We start from the raw sequence: 19,037 nt of genomic DNA, 5'->3' as shown, positions 1-19,037 counted from the left end.
CTATAAAATCTCCATCCTTCTTCCACTAAATCTGTCCAAACTTGAACATAGAAGATTTCACCTCAACATGAGGAGAAACCTCTTTGCAGTGAGGGTAACAGAGCACTGATACAGGCTGCCCAGAGAGGTTGTGGAGTCTCCTTCTCTGGAGACTTTCCAAACCCACCTGGATGCATTCCTGTGTGGACTGCCCTAAGTGATCCTGCTTTGGCAGGGGGGCTGGACTCGATTACTGGAGGTTCCTTCCAATGTCTAATGTACGTGATCCCAGCTCCTTCAGCCTCTCCTTGTAGCACAAGCACAAGGAGAGGCTGAGGGAGCCAGGATTGTTTAGCGTGGAGAAGAGGAGACTCAGGGGAGACCTCATTGCTCTCTACAACTACCTGAAGGATGGTTGTAGCCAGAAGGGAGTTGGTCTCTTCTCTCAAGCAACCAGCACCAGAACAAGGGGACACAGTCTCAAGCTGCACCAGGGAAAGTTTAGGCTGGAGGTGAGGAGAAAGTTCTTCACTGAGAGAGTCGTTTGCCATTGGAATGTGCTGCCCAGGGAGGTGGTGGAGTCACCATCCCTGGAGGTGTTCAAGAGGGGATTGGACATGGCACTTGGTGCCATGGTTTAGTCATGAGGTCTGTGGTGACAGGTTGGACTCAATGATCTTTGAGGTCTCTTCCAACCTTGGTGATACTGTGTTACAGCAAAAGGCTGGCTCCAGCACAGTGTGACACAAACTGCACTCAGAATTTTGGTGCAGGCTCTTTGCTTGTGAGCTGCTGAACCGGTTCAGAGGCAGAGATGGCCGGGGAGGAGCCAAGCAGGACCCACATCATCTCAGCCGCGCTCCTTGCCGGTCCCAAGCTGGGGGTAGTGACACGCTCCAGGCACAATTCAGAGCACTGGGAAGCTGAGTGCATTTTGTTCTGCTGGAAGGGTCAAGCCACACCAGATCCCCAACACACACGTAAATCCTTAAGTAAATAATCCCTGCTGCGCAGATTTAAAGAGGGAAGCTTTGAAACAGGGTAATAGATTATTCGGCGACAACTAGCTTGTTCCACCCAAATGAGATCAGCTTTACTCCAGACACAGCCTGGCTGCAGCAAGATCCTTCTGGAAACTGGAATTTGTCTGCATTATGTTCTCAGAAGAAAGTTGGGAGTGAACTGCACAACAAAGAGCCAAGCAGGACCGGTTTCTGTTTGGGTGGAAGGAATGGTCCGACAGCAGCACAGATTACCCCAGCAGCAAGGGAAGATGCTTCGCTCAGGGAGAATTACTGGGTGGCAGAAAGTCAAAAGCAATTTGCTTTCATCAAGGAGAATCATGGAATGGTTTGGGTTGGAAGGAACCTTTAAAGGTCATCTAGTCCAAGCCCCTACAGTGAGCAGAAACATCTTTAACTAGACCAGGTTGCTCAGAGCCCTGTCCAACCTGACCTTGAATAACCTTCTGACCACAAGAAGGAAGTCCAATTACAAAACTGAGATCACTGCTGGCTTCCAGGAAGCTGCTTTTCCAGACTCAAAAGAAGCACACTGGGTTAACTGGGTTACACTGCAAACAGATCCCACAACCATACCACGGTCCTATCACCACACACCTCCTAGCCCAGACTTCCAAGTCCTCCTTGGCCAAACTACTGATGCTCAACATACCTGATGAGGTTCAGACCCAGGGCACACAGCTCTCTTAGCTGCAAGGTGTTAAGAAAGGCAAATGCTGCTCATAGAGGGCCCTGACCAGTAACATGGTAGACTTTGGTGAAAGCAATGATTCCTCAGCTGTCATTTGCCAAGCCATGGCTGGTCTGCAGCTCCATCTTCTCTTACTTCATAGAATGATTTTGGTTAGAAAGGGCCTTTAATGCTCATCTAGTTCAAACCCCCTGCAGTCAACAGGGACATCTTTGGCTAGATCAGGTTGCTCAGAGTCCTGTCCAACCTGATCTGGAATGTTTCCAGGGATGGGGCTTCTACCATCTCTCCAGGCAACCTAGGCCAATGTTTCACCACCTTCACTAGAAGAAAATTCTTCCTTCTAGCTAGTCTTAATCTCCTCTATCTTAAAACTGTCATCCTTTGCCCTGTTGCTACAGGTCCTGATAAAAATATTTACCTCATTTTTCTTATAGGGCAACTGAAGTATTGAAAAGCTACAAGAAGATCTTCCTGGAGCCTTCTCTTCTGCAGACTGAACAACCCCAACTCTCTCAGCCTTTCTTCCTAGCAGAGCAGTTCCTGCCCTCAAATACTTTTAGTTCACAGGATTGCAGGCTGTTAGGGGTTGGAAGGGACCTCTGGAAATCAGAGAATCACAGAAACATTCAGGTTGGAAAAGACCCTCAGGATCACCAAGTCCAACCCACAACCCTACTCTGCAAAGTTCACTCCTAAATCATAACCCCAGGCACCACATGCAAACCACCTTTAAACACAGCCAGGGTTGGGGACTCCACCACCTCCCTGCCCAGCACATTCCAGTGCCTGACCACTCTTGCTGGGAATTTTTTTTTCCCACTGTCCAGTCTAAACCTACCCAGGGGCACCTTGAGGCCATTCCCTCTTCTTCTATTACCAATTACCTGTGAGAAGAGCCCAGCAGCAGCCTCTACACAATGTCCTTTCAGGTAGTTGTAGACAGCAATGAGGTCTCCCCTCAGCCTCCTGTTTCCAAACTAACCATCCCCAGCTCCTTCAGTTGCTCTTCATCAGATTTATTCTCCAGGCCCTTCACAGCTTCCTTGCCCTTCTCTGCACTGGCTCCAGCACCTCCACATCTCTTTTGTACTCAAGGTGTGGCCTCACCAGAGCTGAGTACCAGGGGACAATCACCTCCCTACTCCTGCTGGACACAGCATTTCTAATCCCATCCAGGATGCCATTGGCTTTCTTGGCCACCTGAATACACTGCTAGCTCATATTCAGCTGCTTGTCAGAACCCCAGGTCCCTTTCTGCCAGACAGCTTTACAGCCACACTGCCCCAAGCCTGTAGTGTTGCTTGGGGTTGTAGTGACCCATGGACAGGACCTGGCATTTGGCCTTGTTGAAGCTCATCCTGTTAACGCTGGCCATGGATCCAATCTATCCAAGTCCCTCTGTAGAGCTTCCCTATCCTTGTGCAGAGCAACACTCCCACCCAGCGTGGTGTCATCTGCAAACTTACTGCTGACACAGTCTGTGTCTTCATCAAGGTCATCAATAAAGATGCTAAACAGATCTTTGAGTCCAACCCCTCTGCCAGAGCAGGATCATATAATCTAGTGCAGGTCACACAGGAACACATCCAGATGGGTCTTGAAAGTCACCAGAGAAGGAGACTCCACAAGCTCTCTAGGCAGCCTGTTCCAGTGCTCTGTGACCCTTACAGTAAAGAAGTTCTTCCTCATGTTGAGGTTGTTCCCAGTTTCTTCACACTTACCCTTACATGGGAGGGCTGGCAGTAAAGCAGAGCCCACCAGGCTTTGGTGCTTTGACAGAGATTTGACTGCAGTCTCCCTTCACACAATGATATCACAGAACAGTAGGGTTTGAAAGGGACCTCTAGACATCATCTGGTTCACACACCCCCTGCCCCCCATGCTTCCTCACAGCACAACTGTGCAGAAGAGTTTTAAATGACAGACTAGCATTCAGGGTATTGATTTTAACTGTGGAATAGTTTTGGTGTTTGGGAGGGATGGAAGGAAATCAGCTGTGCATTTGTCTGGGCGTGTTCTGGCATGTGCCTTGGGCATCTCACAGAACTCATACTTCAGCCTCATGCCATTCTCCAGCGTAAGATGGAGCAGAACTAAGTGACAGCTGGAGTGCCAGCCATGAAGTAGTGCAAATCTGCTCCCAGGCAACCAGTGGCAGAACAAGAGCACACAGTCTCAAGCTGCACCAGGGGAAGTTTAGGCTCAAGGTCAAGAGAAAGTTCTTCACAGAAAGAGTAATTGGCCATTGGAATGTGCTGCCCAGGGAGGTGGTGGAGCCACTGTCCCTGGAGGTGTTCAAAAAGGGATTGGATGTGGCTCTTGGAGCCATGGTTTAGCTGTCGGGAGGTGTTAGGTATTAGGTAATGGGTTAGACTTGATTATCTCTGAGGTCAACCAACCTGGTTGATTCTATGATTCTATGAAATGTCTACCCTCCCTGTCTAAGCAGTGGGGAAAAAAAGTCTAAACTAAACCCCAACTGGCAAATTTGGCAGGCACTGCTGAGCACATATCTTGTGCAGCATGAAGAGCCCTCACTGATGGGCTTTGCATGGCGCTGGGTCAGTGGTTGGTACTGAACTAGCACAGCTAAAGCATTTGAAATGACATAAGCAGGTGTGCCACAGAACAGACACATGCTTTGCATTGATGCTTACTTAACCATGAGGGGGGGAAAAAGGCTGGGAGGGAACTAGGAATATGCTGTGAAAAGGGAAGCAGATGGAGAATGAATATTAGTATCTCCATGACTGCCAAATGGCCCTTCCCAGGAGCAAGCATCACATTTGCTGCTGCAAAGCCCTGATCTGCTCTCCACAGCACTCTGGAGCACAAGCCCTATGAGGAGAGGTTGAGGGAGTTGGGGTTGTTTAGCCTGGAGAAGAGGAGGCTCAGGGGAGACCTTATTGCTATCTACAGCTACCTGAAGGGAGGTTGTAGCCAGGTGGGGGTTGGGCTCTTCTCCTAAGCAACCTGTGACAGAACAAGGGGACACAGTCTCAAACTGTGCAGGGGGAAGTTTAGGCTTGATCTTAGAAAGAAGTCCTTTACAGAAAGAAAGATTGCCCCTTGGAATGGGCTGCCCAGGGAGGTGGTGGGGTCAGTGTCCCTGGAGGTGTTTAAGAAAAGCCTGGATGAGGCACTTAGTGCCATGGTCTAGTTGATTAGATAAGGTCAGGTGATCAGTTGGACTTGATGACCTTTGAGATCTCTTCCAACCTGGTTGATTCTGTGATTCAAAAAAGGCCTTTTCAAAGATATCCTACAGACTCCCCAGAGCTGTAGGCATGGCTGAGATTGGAGGGGAGACTGTCTCATTGGTGGATCCTTGTACACCAAGTAGAGGAGTGAGCAGGTGAGGATTGGTGCTACCTGACATCAGAGGTGCAGGACTAAGCAGTGGACAGAACAAAATTTATTATATAGAATCACAGAATTGTCAGGGTTGGAAGGGACCTCAGGGATCATCCAGTTCCAATCCCCTTGCCATGGGCAGGGACACCTCACATTAGAGCAGGTTGCTCAGAGCCACATCCAGACTGGCCTTAAAAACCTCCAAGGATGAGGCTTCCACCACCTCCCTGGGCAACCTGTGCCAGTGTCTCACCACCCTCGTGGAGAATTTCTTCCCAACACCCAATCTGAATCTATCCACTTCTAGTTTTGCTTCATTCCCCCAAGTCCTATCATGACCTGACACCTTAAAAAGTCCCTCCCCAGCTTTCCTGTAGCCCCCTTCCGATACCAGAAGGCCTCAATAAGGTCTCCTTAGAGCCTTTCCCTCTCCAGGCTGAACATCCCCAACTCCCTCACAGTCTGTCTCCATAGGAGAGGAGCTCCAGCCCTCTGATCATCCTCATGGCCCTTCTGTGGACACATTCCAAGGCATCCTGATATTTCTTGCAATAGGGGCTCCAGAACTGGACACAGTACTCCAGGTGGGGTCTCACCAGAGCGAGTTCAACACAAGTGAGTTCCTTCAGTTTAGGAGAGGTTTTCAAAATCCTTCAGTCAGAAAAGCTAGAGCACAGGTGAAATACTGCTTTACCACAGGGCTAGAACCACTGGCAGTACAAGCTGTTGTGTGTCTTACAGCATGCCCTGAATGAGCAAGTAACTGCTGAGATATAACAAAGATTAACTATTTTGGTTTACACTTGCCAATTGCAGCTTTCCAGTGGGCAAAGCCTACAGTACACCCTCGCCTTTCTCCTCCATCCCTCAAGCCTCTAGACCTCCCTCCTCCTCCAAGTGTGATATTTGGAGTTACAAGAGCTACCCAATCTGTTTGGAGATGGGAGGTGAGAGAAATCCTTCATCCCACAAAACTGAGAGACTGGTTCCACAGACGTTATAGCAGCACTATCCTAGAAGGTTTCCAAAAGCTTTTTCCCACTACATACTTAAAGGGAAAACCAAAAACCTTCTGGCATGAGTCTGTGATACAGAGACAGAGACTGAGTTTATCCCCAAACCCAACATTGTTGTATGTTAAACTTCCATTGGTTTCAAAGTATGTGGATGAAAACCTGTCCAGACCAAATTAGCATCATGGAATGGTTTGGGTTGGAAGAGACATTAAAAATCATCTAGTTCCAACCCATTTGCCAAGGGCAGGGACACCTTCCACTAGCCCAGGTTGCTCAAGGCCTCATCCAACCTGGCCCTGAACACCTCCAGATAAGGGGCATCCACAGTCCTCCTGGGCAACCCATTACAGTGTCTCCTCACCCTCACTGTAAAGAATCTTTTCCTAATACCCAGTCTAAACATGCCCTATCCCAGCTTCAATCCATTCCATCTCATCCTATCACTAAAAGCCCTCATAAAAGTCCCTTCCCAGCTTTCTTGTAGGGCCCCTTCAGATACTGGAAGGCTGCTCTAAGGTTTCCCTGGAGCCTTTTCTTCTCCAGGCTGAACAGCCCCAACTCTCACAACCTGTCCCCACAGGGGAGGTTTTCCAGCCCTCTGATCATTTTCATGACCCTCCTCTGCACCCACTCCAACAGTTCCATGTCAGGCAGAGGTTGGTCTCTTCTCCCAGGCAACCAGTACCAGAACAAGAGGACATAGTCTCAGGCTGCGCCAGGGGAGGTTTAGGCTGGAGGTTAGGAGGAAGTTTTACACAGAGAGAGTGATTGCCCATAGGAATGGGCTGCCTGGGGAGGTGGTGGGGTCGCCATCGCTGGGGGTGTTCAGGACAAGGCTTGACAGGATGCTTGGTTGCATGGTTTAGTTGATTAGGTGCTGATGGATGATAGGTTGGACACGATGATCTTGAAGGTCTCTTCCAACCTGGTTTATTCTATTCTATTCTTGTGCTGGGCACAGCAGAAGTGGATGCAGTACTCAAGGTGGGGTCTCAGAAGGGCAGAGTAGAAGGGGAGAACTTCCATCTCTCCAGGCTTTATAGCAGAGCTGAGCCCTCAGAGCACAGAGCCGTACCAGCTGGCTACAGAAGCAGCCTTGTTGACTGTGCAAATTCTCTTCTTCCTAAAATAATCTCCTGTCAATTCACAGGGAAGCAGGCTTTCAACAAGCCCCATGCAGGCTCTGCTCTAATCCAGAGCGCCAGGCAATTGCTTCCCCAGCCAACATCCCATCAGCGCTGTGAGCCCAAAGTGAGTCACTCCGCTCCATCCCGACAGGAATGCAAAGTGTCCCTGGACTGAGCTAGTTCCTTCTTCAGGCCAGCATGACTGTGCTCTGAGAAATCCATCTTCTCTTTCCAGGGTATGATTAAGTGAACAGTGGAAGCAATGAAACAGCAGATGAACTTTTCAACTGCAGTCAGAGGAGGGAATACACCGGAGCTGCAGACACAATTATTCTTAACTACTATATAAATGTGAAAATACCAACACCCAACCCAGATCCCACAGGCACCACTAGGAAGGCACAGTCATGATGGAGGACTTACTGTTTCTGCAGCCATTTGGGAGTACTGAAAGTTTGGCTTGCTTCAGCACATGGTACTTAGGAAAATAAAAAGTTGTATTGCATACTGCAACCCATGACTGCCACAAGTCAAGTTACAGAGGCCTTCAAATGCTCCCTGCCTCTCCCCATCCACTTCTGAAGCTCATTAGCTAAATCAGGTTTCCCCAGCTGACCTGACCAACTCTCCTCTCACACCTCTGCAGACAGGAAGGAGTGACAGACAACCACAAGCAAGGGGACAAGAAGCTCAGGAAACCACTTGGCAGTTCAAGACAGAGCAAGAGGAGGTGCTGAATGGAAGACAGCACCCACAGGTGCCAACAGTAACACCCAAGAGTTCAGAGTACACAGACACTCACTGACCTGTGTTAAGTGGGGCCTTGAGCAGCCTGGTCTAGTGGAATGTGCTCCTGCCCATGGTGGGAGAGGTTGGAACTAAGGAGACATGGACTTGCTGGAACAGGTCCAGAGAAGGGTCACAAAGGTGAAGTGGGCTGGAGCACTTCTATGAAGACAGGCTGAAAGAGTTTGGGCTGTTCAGCCTCAAGGGGAGAAGGCTCTGAGGAGACCTTATAGCTACATTTCAATATGTGAAGGGGACCTACAGGAAGGCTGGGGAGGGACAGTTTGGAAGGACCTGTAGTGATAGGAAGAGGGGCAATGATTTGAAACTGCAGCAGGGCAGAGTTAGGCTGGACATTAGGAGGAACTTCTTTACTATGAGAGTGGTGAAATACTGGAGCAGGTTGCCCAGGGATGTGGTGGAGGCCCCATCCCTGGAGACATTCAAGATCAGACTTGATGTGGCCCTGGGCAGCCAGACCTAGTTGGAGGTGTCCCAGCTCGCTGCAGCAGGGTTGGACAAGATGACCTTTGAGGGTCCCTTCCAACCCAGTGCAATCTGTGAATCTTTAAGGTCCTTTCCAACCTAAACCATTCTAGATATAGCTCACAATCATGATGTTTATTCCTGTAGTTTTCCTGTAATCCAGGCACAGGCTCCTGAGCTGTTCATGTAGCAGAGTTGGACCCCAACATACATGGAGCCTTTTGGCACTACCACATGTAACATACACACACCCCAAAGAAGGGGAAAAAGAGAACAAGGATGCTCTATTTATGTCATTTTTCCTTCTGGTAAACCACATCATTTCCAACCCAATCCTCCAAGCTGATCTATAAGTTTCTACCAAGCTGGCTTGTGTTTTCTTTGCATTCCTTGGCATGACAGGCAGATGACTGATTGCTAACACAGAAAGCAATTAAAAAGTCAGAGAAGCCGAAACCTACGCTACAGGAGATACCATAAAGATAACTATGTCCAATGCATACTAATTGCTGGAGTCAACAGGAAAGCTCATAAAAGAGCCATCTATAATTCATGCAGTCTGGCAAGACAGTAGCTGTAACTTACTCACTACAACTTGCAGATGAATAAACTGTGTTAAACAAGAAAGAGACGAGGGAGATGCTCAGTAAGTCTTTCCCCCCCACCCCTCTCTGCTTACTACCAGAAGGAAATCTCACATTTTTAACAAGATGATATTTTTTCTGCTGTTGCCAGGATAAGGAAAGCATATCTTGCCCTCAAAAAAAGCCAAGTCTTGACCTTTAATTGAGTTGATGCTGACCAAGCTTGATGACTTAGGTTAGACATAAGAAGGAAGCTCTTTAGAGTGAGAGAGGTGAAATACTGAAAGAGGTTGCCCAGGGATGTGGTTGGGGCCCCTTCCTTGGAGAGAGGAGAGGGACTATTTACAAAGGCCTGTAGTGATAGGATGAGGGGCAGTAGTTTGAAATTAGAGAAGAGCAGATTTAGATTGGATGTTAGGAACAAGATCTTTACCATGAAGCTGGTGAAACACTGAAACAGGTTGCCCAGGGAAATAATTGAGGCCCTATCCCTGGAGATATTCAAGGTCAGGTTTGTGAAGGTTCTGAGCAACCTGATCTAGTGGAGGATGTCCCTGCTCACTGCAGGGAGACTGGACTAGATCACCCTTGGAGGTTCTTTCCAACCCAAACCATTCTGTGATTCTAAACTCGATGTGGCCCTGAGCAACCTGAACTAGTTGAAGACATCCCTGCTCACTGCTGGGGGCTTGGACAAGATGACCTTTGAGGGTCCCTTTCAACCTGAGGGATTCTGTGATAACAAGATTTTTGCCTCTGCACCAGTACCCCTGTACCCTTCTATCCCATGGCTAGAGACACACACAGAGTTAAAATCTCCTTCTACCTCCTTGGTGTCCCCTGCTCTGTTCCAACACATTGCAAGCAGCAGATTCCCTTCCTGTGTGTCACGCTTTCAACCAAATCCAAGCAGAAAATTAGCAGCAGAGTTTATCAGCTGGATTTCAACACAGGATAAAGATATTAATTCATTTTCTGTATTACTTTAAGTGGGAGTAAGTCTTAAACAGTCTCATGTTGAAAGAAAGGCATTCCACATGTATTCCACCTGAAAAAAAAAGAGGCAAGAAACGTCCTTTTCCTCCACCTGACAGCAGATGGGATGTGGGACACACGCTGCCACAGAGCAGGGCAGCAGCAATACACAAACCCTGAGGGAGGACAGACTGGTTGTAACATTGAGAGGTGATTAAAACAAAACCCAGAAACTGTAGCATTTAGCTGTTTCCCCAGTCAGTCCCTGCACCTCTGAGCCTCATGCATAGCATTTTAGCTTATCTCCCTAGTCAGTCCCTGCACCTCTGAGCATCATGCAACTGTGCCAATTAAATGTAGACCTCCTCATTATTTTCCCTTTCACATCCAATGGTAATTTATTTACATTCTATCACTTTTCTACTCAATCTGGGGAAAAATCTTCAGAGGCATCAGCCTAAAACTGCCACAATGGGCCATCAATGCATCAGCCCAGACCCAATATTTACATGAGAATTAAAAAGAAAAAAGAAAAGAAAAAAACCACCAGCTTTTCATTAGGTTCTAACAAGCAAAGAGTCACAAAACATCGCTGTGTTCTCATCTATCTTCGGAATTTACCTGCTAGACCCCTGCAGGCGCTGCCAACAGCTAGAGATGCAGGTGAAATTGCTAAATTAGATAGACACTGAAGAGCAGCACACATTTAGAAGAGAATGTACCCACTGCTACAGCCAGAGTGGGTGGGTGTGAGGAGGGGGAAGGCAGACATGCTCTCATGGCAGATGGCCAACTACTGGTTGCAGTCTTGCTCCGCTTGGCAGCGTTACTTCCATAGCGCTAGGCGTAAAGGAGAACTGACCAGTGTACAACTCAACCAGAATGCTGGAGGATGCCATGGCTTGGAATTTTAAAGACTCAAAAGGCTGGAGGTTCCTTTTTTATTTTTTTTCCTCTTAAAAAAATAAATAAATAATTTTTAAAAAAGCCTTTAATTTAGCCCTAGTGGTTTGGGCAAAGAGCTGCTGTGCGGGGTTGCTCAGCCTGCGTTTTGCAGGAGGACATGGACATCACAGCAGTGGGCATTACTTCTGGGCAGGAGAGCTGCAAAATCTCCTCCTGGGCAGATATACATGCTAAGCCATCATACCACACAGACATGCCTCTAAAGAAGAACAGACTAATTATAACTGCTTGGTTCCTAGCAACAGAGCCCAGTTCTCTTTTCACTGAAGTCAAAGAAGCTTCTTTCTCTTTTGTTTTAAATAACCAAGAGCCAGCTTTCACCAGCCTCCACCACGCAGGCTTCATGCATGACTGCTGTGACAGTGACCCAGGCACACACTGTATGAATAGCACTGAGGCAGGTCAAGCTCTTTCCACCAGATTAGGCTTGAAGCCAAAAGTGCAGAGAGGCAATGCCAGCCTAAATTGCCATGTTTCGACTTAGTTTTGGTTGTTTCACCAGTAACTGGCAGTGTCCAACAAAAAACATTTCAGAATCAATGCCCATGTTCCTGAAGCACAACATGAACTCACCTTATTTGTGCTCCAGACAGGTAGCTCAAGCTTGAGAGCTGCAGAGAAGCAGCTCAGGCTGTTCCTATCCCTGGACAACAGCCTGCTCATTTCAACCAAGCACTTATCCCATCCTAACAGCTCTTTTAAACAGCCCAAGAGAAATAAATTGCATCCATATTTGGGGGGGGGGGGGGGGGGGGGGGGGGGGGGGGGAGGGGGGAGGAAGGGGAAGAGGGGAAAAAAAGATCCAAGCTGAGACAGAAGGAACCAAGAGTATCATTTTTAAAAGCTCTCAGCCCACAAATCATCCTCTTTATTTCCTCATCTCCAGAGCTGCTCTCTCACCTCCCCCAGCTACATGCCTCAACAAGCAAGTTTGCCGTTGCAGATGTCAGGACAGGATCCATTTTCCAGTACAGTTTGGAGCAGCCTTGGCTCTGGTTCCACTTTGGCTCAACCACAGAAGTCAAAGGAGCAACTAGAGTCCAAACTTGCTAAGCAGGGTGGGAAAAATAAAAGGTCTGTTATGTTCAAGCATACCCAAAGCCCACATAAGCAGTTTTCCTGGAGGAAATCTGTGTTCCAGAGGAAATGACTTGATGCAGCATAAAGAAAAATATATTAGCACACAGAGTTGCACCCCCACACACACACCACTCTCCACCTAAGGTACTTGGCAGCAAGTCCAAACTGCACATTAGCAGCAACAGCAGCTGAAAGCAGCCAAATCATTAATCATTCTTCCATTCAAAAGTTTCCAATCCAGGAGAAGAGGATAGAGCACAGAATTAAGCCCTGTTATCCCCTAACGCAGAATAACTCCTAGTACAAAAGGATTCACACCTTAAATACACAGTTAATTGCAAAACAAAACACAACCCACAAACACAAAACCCTGCACCCACTCAAGCACAGAGATTTGACATTGCAGCAACAGAGGTGGGGGTGGGGGAAGAACTATGCCAGAAAACAATGTTGTCAGGTCAAGTCACCAACACCCCACACATCACAGTATCAGTCAGGGTTGGAAGGGACCACAAGGATCATCTAGTTCCAAACCCCCTGCCATGGGCAGGGACACCCCACACTAGATCAGGCTGGCCACAGCCTCATCCAGCCTGGGCTTAAACCCCTCCAGGGACAGGGCCTCAACCACCTCCCTGAACAGCCCATTCCAGGGCTTCACCACTCTCATGGTAAAGAGCTTCCTCCTCACCTCCAGCCTGAATCTCCCCACCTCCAACTTCATTCCATTCCCCCTAGTCCTATCACTACCTGAGATCCTGAGAAGTCCCTTCCCAGCCTTCTTGTAGGCCCCCTTCAGATACTGGAAGGCCACAATTAGGTCACCTCTGAGCCTTCTCTTCTCCAGACTGAACAGCCCCAGCACACGCAGAGGACACCGTGGTGCAGCGGTTAGCAAAGAGCCACAGCAGGGAAAGGGCAAAAGGGTTGCATTAACCTGTCAGAGGCAAGTTTTCCTGAGAAGAGGAGACCTCAAGACCTGCAAAGAAACAACTGATGGCCAGCAGGAGCAGGGAGGTCATTCTGCCCCTGTACACTGCACTGGTTAGGCCACACCTTGAGTCCTGTGTCCAGTTCTGGGCCCCTCAGTTTAGGAAGGAGGTTGACTTGCTGGAGAGTGTCCAGAAAAGGGCAACAAGGTTGGTGAGGGGCTTGGAGCACAAGCCCTATGAGGAGAGATTGAGGGAGCTGGGGTTGCTTAGTCTGGAGAGGAGGAGACTCAGGGGTGACCTTATTGCTCTCTACAACTACCTGAAGGGAGGTTGTAGTGAGGCAGAGGTTGGTCTCTTCTCCCAGGCAACCAGTACCAGAACAAGAGAGCACAGTCTCAGGCTGCGTCAGGGGAGGTTTAGGCTGGAGGTTAGGAGGAAGTTTTACACAGAGAGAGTGATTGCCCATTGGAATGGGCTGCCTGAAGAGGTGGTGGGGTCGCCGTCGCTGGGGGTGTTCAGGGCGAGGCTTGACAGGATGCTTGGTTGTATGGTTTAGTTGATTTGGTGGTGTTGGATGATAGGTTGGACACAATGATCTCAAAGGTCTCTTCCAACCTGGTCTATTCTATTCTATTCTATTCTATTCTATTCTTAAGGCCAAACTCATTCAGCCCCTTTCTCACTGGGAAACCAAGACCAAGACGACAGCACCAAGCATCGTTAGCCAATGAAGCCATGCAAGAGCCTCAATTAGGCGGAGGGGGGAACGCCGCAACAGTTGAGCGCTAATTGGAAATGCAAACATTTAGCATCAGAGGAGCCCTCGCTCCTCTCTATAGCTCCATTGTGCTGGCTGCTGCTAATGACAGTAGGAAGCCCTGTGCTCATGGTATTTATGTAATGACTGGCAAATCTGTCACATTCCCTTAATTGCTAGCCAGAATTTTTTTCCGACTGGCAGGAGTTTTCAATTAAAGGAAATGGCAAAGATTGCTCCAGTTTCACATTGCTCCCTTCAAGTGTTGGTTCTTCTTCAAAGCTGGGGAAAGAGGAAGAAGGAAGAATTCTCCCGAGACAGAGTGATCTCTGCCTCAAACATGAGCTTTGTGTAGACAAACTGAGTTAACAGACAAGGACGGCACAGGCAAACACCCAGAACTGAAGGAGCTAATTTAGCATCAACAACCAAAAAACCAACTGGAGAACTGCACATAAATCTGCTTCCAGTTTGTAATGATTACTCCTTCAATTATGATACATGCAATGCTTTCAAAGCAGTTCATTTAAAAGGCAAAATGGAAAAAACCTAGGGTAGCTTAGGGTTTCCACCTAATTGAGCTTTCACAGTAGAGCCTTCTTTGCTGGTAGAGCATCAGCACTGTGTTGATAATTATATGCCATCCAGTAAAATGCCCTATTCTACCTACCTGATAATCCCAGGATGTACAGGAGTAAGTGTAGCAAGTACACCATGGCAAGGTCTCTTGTTCATAGGCTTCCTTACTTGTACCAAATGGATGGCAGAGCATTTGCTAGTCCATTAAGAATCATCACCATCATTTAACGTAATGAGCAGCAGTTCGGGTTTAGGAGGTACCCTCAAGTCTTTCATCACGTCATTTACTCAGGTCTCAATCATACTGTGTATGCAAATAGAGAAAGGCAGGCTCTATGGCACTGGTACAAAGGAATTGCTGTTTCTGCAATGCATTACAGCACAACTCTGCATTAGTGCTGAGTTAAATAAAGCCTGTGAGCAAAGGGAACTAACTATTTTCACTCCATTGAATAAAAGGAAAGAGAAGAACATCACTTAATACAGTAGCAAGTCCATTTTATGGCACTGTATAATTAGGAGTAGGAGTTAATAACAGGACCTGAAATAGTAGGCAAGGTTTTCCTCAATATCTTTGTGCTAGCCTTTCTGGGGCACAGACCTTCCAATTCTGCGCTCTGGCTACAATTATTTAGGCAGCTGTAAGCAGGATGTTTGGATCTTCACTGCTACCTACTTAAAACTCATGCCTACTCATGAAGCAGCAACATGAGCTGCAGCCACAAAACCCAGTCCAGCAGAGCTCCTGTACACAGCCCTATCAGCATCTCCCTATCAGCATCTGCAGCAAGTGGCTTGCTTCTTTCAATCCAGTTCCCAGAGGACAAGAATCTATCTACATCACAAAATTAGCACCAATATGAACTGCCAATTCAGCAGAATTTGAATTTCACTGATGGATGGATTACCAGCATGCATGTTTTATTCATCTCAAGACTGCTTTGTCAGGTTGGTTGCATCTCCCCTCTGTACTTTAAAACGCTACAAGTCATTTTATGGCCATTACTGAGCAGCCAAGCAGCTCCTACAGACAATGCTGTACCTTTTTTAAGTGCTCACCAGATTTCCAAAGCGAAGACAGCAACCAAAGGCTGATCTTCAAGGAGTCAAGATATTTTCACAGAATCACAGAAACATTCAGGTTGGAAAAGACCCTCAGGATCACCAAGTCCAGCCAAGAACCCTACGCGGCAAGGCTCACCCCTAAACCATATCCCCAAGCACCACATCCAAACCACCTTTAAACACATCCAGGGTTGGTGACTCAACCGCCTCCCTGGGCAGCACATTCCAGTGCCTGACCACTCTTGCTGTGAAAATTTTTTTCCTAATGTCCAGTCTAAACCTACCCAGTGACACCTTGAGGCCATTACCTCTTGTTCCTGCCCATCAGTGAAAGTCACCTTGCTGAAGTTCCACCGCTACTTCCTGCTAAGGTCATCTGCATGTGAATGAGCCTCCCTGTGAAAGCTCATCATATAGCAGATCAAGAAGTAGAGTTTTCTGATCATCCTTTCTTTAATGCCAGTAATTAAGATTCAAGGATGTTTTCACTACCAGCACACTCTTCTAGAAGTTCCTGCTACCTACACATAACCCCATAGCTTCTTCAGCACTTAAATCAATTCTCATTTCAGCATCCACCCCAGGTTACCTTCCCACACTTCCTCTCTTTCCTATTGTAAATGAAGAGTGTAAAACAAGATATTTTAAGTTCCGTAGCTAGCACACTAAAATTTAACCTCTCACCTTCACAGCAATAGCTATAAAACTCAGATGCAAACAGGGCAGTCCGTTTCGGAAACAGCTATTTCACAGCCCACAAGAAAACTCAGTGCTGGTCCCAGAGCATATCCAGGTGGAATGCATGGGCCTGCACTTTCAAAATCAATTCTGTCCCATCCACTTTATGGCATTTACATCCTGCCTCATGTAAGTGCTGCCTCCTTTACTGAAGTTAACATCCCTACACCCACTGCAGCACAGCCTGCTGCAACACCCCATTCCTGTTCTTGGGTTTACTACAAAGGGATGTGGTGAAATGAAGTTGGCTATGGGAAAGGAGATCCTGCAGATCAATCCAGAATAGAGCAAAACCCATTGGCTTAAGTGAACCATCTCACAGAACCACAGAATGGTGGAGGTTAGAAAGAATATCTGAAGATCATCTAGCCCAATACCCCCTGCTAATGCAGGTACATCTAGAGCAGGTTGCACAGGAGCACGGTTTTGAAAGTCTCAGAGAAGGAGACTTCACAAACTCTTTGGGCAGCCTGGTCCAGTGCTCTGCACCCTCACAGGAAAGATGTTTTTCCTCATGTTCAGATGGAACTCCTTGTGTTCCAGTTTGTGCCCGTTGCCCCATTGTCCTATCACTGAGCAGCACTGAAAAAAGAGTCTGGCCCCATTCCTCTTGATCCTTTTGAATGTTGATACACATTCAGAAGATCCCCTCTCAGTCTCTTATTTTCCAGGAGAAAGAGACCCAGGTCTCCTTTGCAAGTATGAGGATGTTCTTTCCACTCTCTCTTTCCATTCATTTCCTTAGAGCTGAATTTTCCTCCATTCCTGGTTATTCTTGTACTGTTAGTATTTGCAGGTCCTGAATCACAGCCTCCAAGATGCACATATTTGGTTGCTTTTATTTTTAAGAAAAGCCAATTCAGACTGGAAATAACTCTTGTTTTTTTCTCTGAACATTCTTCAGCATACACCTAGTTTGATCTGAGGAGTTTAAACAGTCTGCTTTAACAAATGCCTCCAAGTTTTATCACTATCTGTTGCTCTACTTAAATGTTACAAAACAGACATCCAAACCACAGAATCACAGAAACATTCAGGTTGGAAAAGACCCTCAGAATCACCAAGTCCAACCCACAACCCTACTCTACAAGGTTCATCCCTAAACCATAGCCTCAAGTACCACATTCAAACCACCTTTAAACACAGCCAGGGTCAACCACCTCCCTGGGCAGCTCACTCCAATGCCTGACCACTTTTGCTGGAAAATTTTTTTCCTACTGTCCAGTCTAAACCTACCCAGTGGCAGCTTGTGGCCAGTCCCTCTTGTTCTATCACTAATGACCTGTGAGAAGAGACCAGCACCAGCCTCTCCACAACATACCTTCATGTAGCTGTAGACAGCAATGAGGTCTCCCCTCAGCCTTCTCTTTTTCAAACTAAACAGGCCCAGCTCCTTCAGTCGCTCCTCATAAGATTTATTCTCCAAACTTGGGGCCTGCCATTGTGCCAGGCCACTTTTAGCTTGCAAAACAGAAGCTGGAGCTAAGCCTAAAACACGTAGCCCAAAATGCACATTCTTTAACCTTTTAACATGGTTTGAATTTACATCCCCATAGGGGAAACTTCCCCTGAGGGTTTCAGTCCTTGATACACCTGAAAATCTGCCAAACCGTGACTTGTTTCTGACAAAGGTGAACCAGGACATCTCAAAAAGAAGTGGTTACATTCCAAAGCATGACTTCTCGAAATGGGGTCTCCAAAAGCAGCCCTGAGCAAATCAGCTCACAAGGGACCTGGGGGTGCTGATTGACAGCCACCTAAACATGAGCCAGCAGTGTGCCCAGGTGGACAAGAAGGCCAATGGCATCCTGGCCTGCATCAAGAATAGTGTGGCCAGCAGGAGCAGGGAAGTCATTGTGCCCCCGTACTCTGCATTGGTTAGGCCACACCTTGAGTCCTGTGTCCAGTTCTGGGCCCCTCAGTTTAAGAAGAACATGGAGACGCTTGAACGTCTCCAGAGAAGGGCAACAAGGCTGGGGAGAGGCCTTGAGCACAGCCCTGTGAGGAGAGGCTGAGGGAGCTGGGGTTGTTTAGCCTGGTGTGACCGTTTTAGGCTGTGCCTTTAAGAAAGGGAGAGTTGCTGGAACACTCTGGCTGAATGTTATGGTGTAAAATGAAAACAAGATATTCTAAACTCATTTCATTGGTAGATTGGTGGAATGCAACTTTTACTTCAGTTTGAGTCTCAGTTCAGTCTGTCTTTTTTCAGCCTGCCTGTTTCAGTCTCTGAGCAACAGCTGTGCTGGACAGAGTTAACCTTGAACTAACAGATAAGAAACTAATTCTTGCATATGCTCTGAGCTAACAGAATTTCCTCCTTAATAATTACCTTTTCTCTCTCCCTAACCCTTTTTGGGAAAAAAGGGAGGTAGGGGGAAAGAGGGGGTACAGGGGGGGGACCCTCCTGGCTGGAGGAGGGAGTTTTGTTTTGTATTACATTCTTTGCTGTATATTTCTGTATATATTGTAAATACTGTATATTGTGTATATATCCATCTGCATCTCATCCTGCTTGTAAATATAGCTTTTATCCATCTCTGCTTTTCTGACTGAGTTAGCCGTGGTTTCTTTGTGTGTGTAGGAGAACTGAACTTTCTCTCACCACCACACCTGGAGAAGAGGAAGCTCAGGGGAGACCTCATTGCTCTCTACAACTACCTGAAGGGGGGTTGTAGCCAGGAGGGAGTTGGTCTCTTCTCTCAAGCAACCAGCACCAGAACAAGAGGACACAGTCTCAAGCTGCACCAGGGGAGGTTTAGGCTCGAGGTGAGGAGAAAGTTCTTCACTGAGGGAGTCATTCGTCATTGGAATGTGCTGCCCAGGGAGGTGGTGGAGTCACCATCCCTGGAGGTGTTCAAGAGAGGACTGGACGTGGCACTTGGTGCCATGGTTTAGTC

General features: G+C 47.5%; 1 protein-coding gene across 5 annotated transcripts in view; it reads right to left on the bottom strand.

The window, feature by feature from the left end:
- Positions 1-19,037, bottom strand: part of PAK1 (p21 (RAC1) activated kinase 1) — a 125,596-nt gene that overhangs the window by 55,783 nt on the left and 50,776 nt on the right. The window lies entirely within an intron of this gene.

Source organism: Dryobates pubescens, chromosome 10 (genome assembly GCF_014839835.1).
Source record: "Dryobates pubescens isolate bDryPub1 chromosome 10, bDryPub1.pri, whole genome shotgun sequence".
In the NCBI taxonomy this organism is placed as follows: domain Eukaryota; kingdom Metazoa; phylum Chordata; class Aves; order Piciformes; family Picidae; genus Dryobates; species Dryobates pubescens.
The sequence above is the reverse complement of the archived record's forward strand: the minus strand, read 5'-3'. Positions and strand labels throughout refer to the sequence as shown.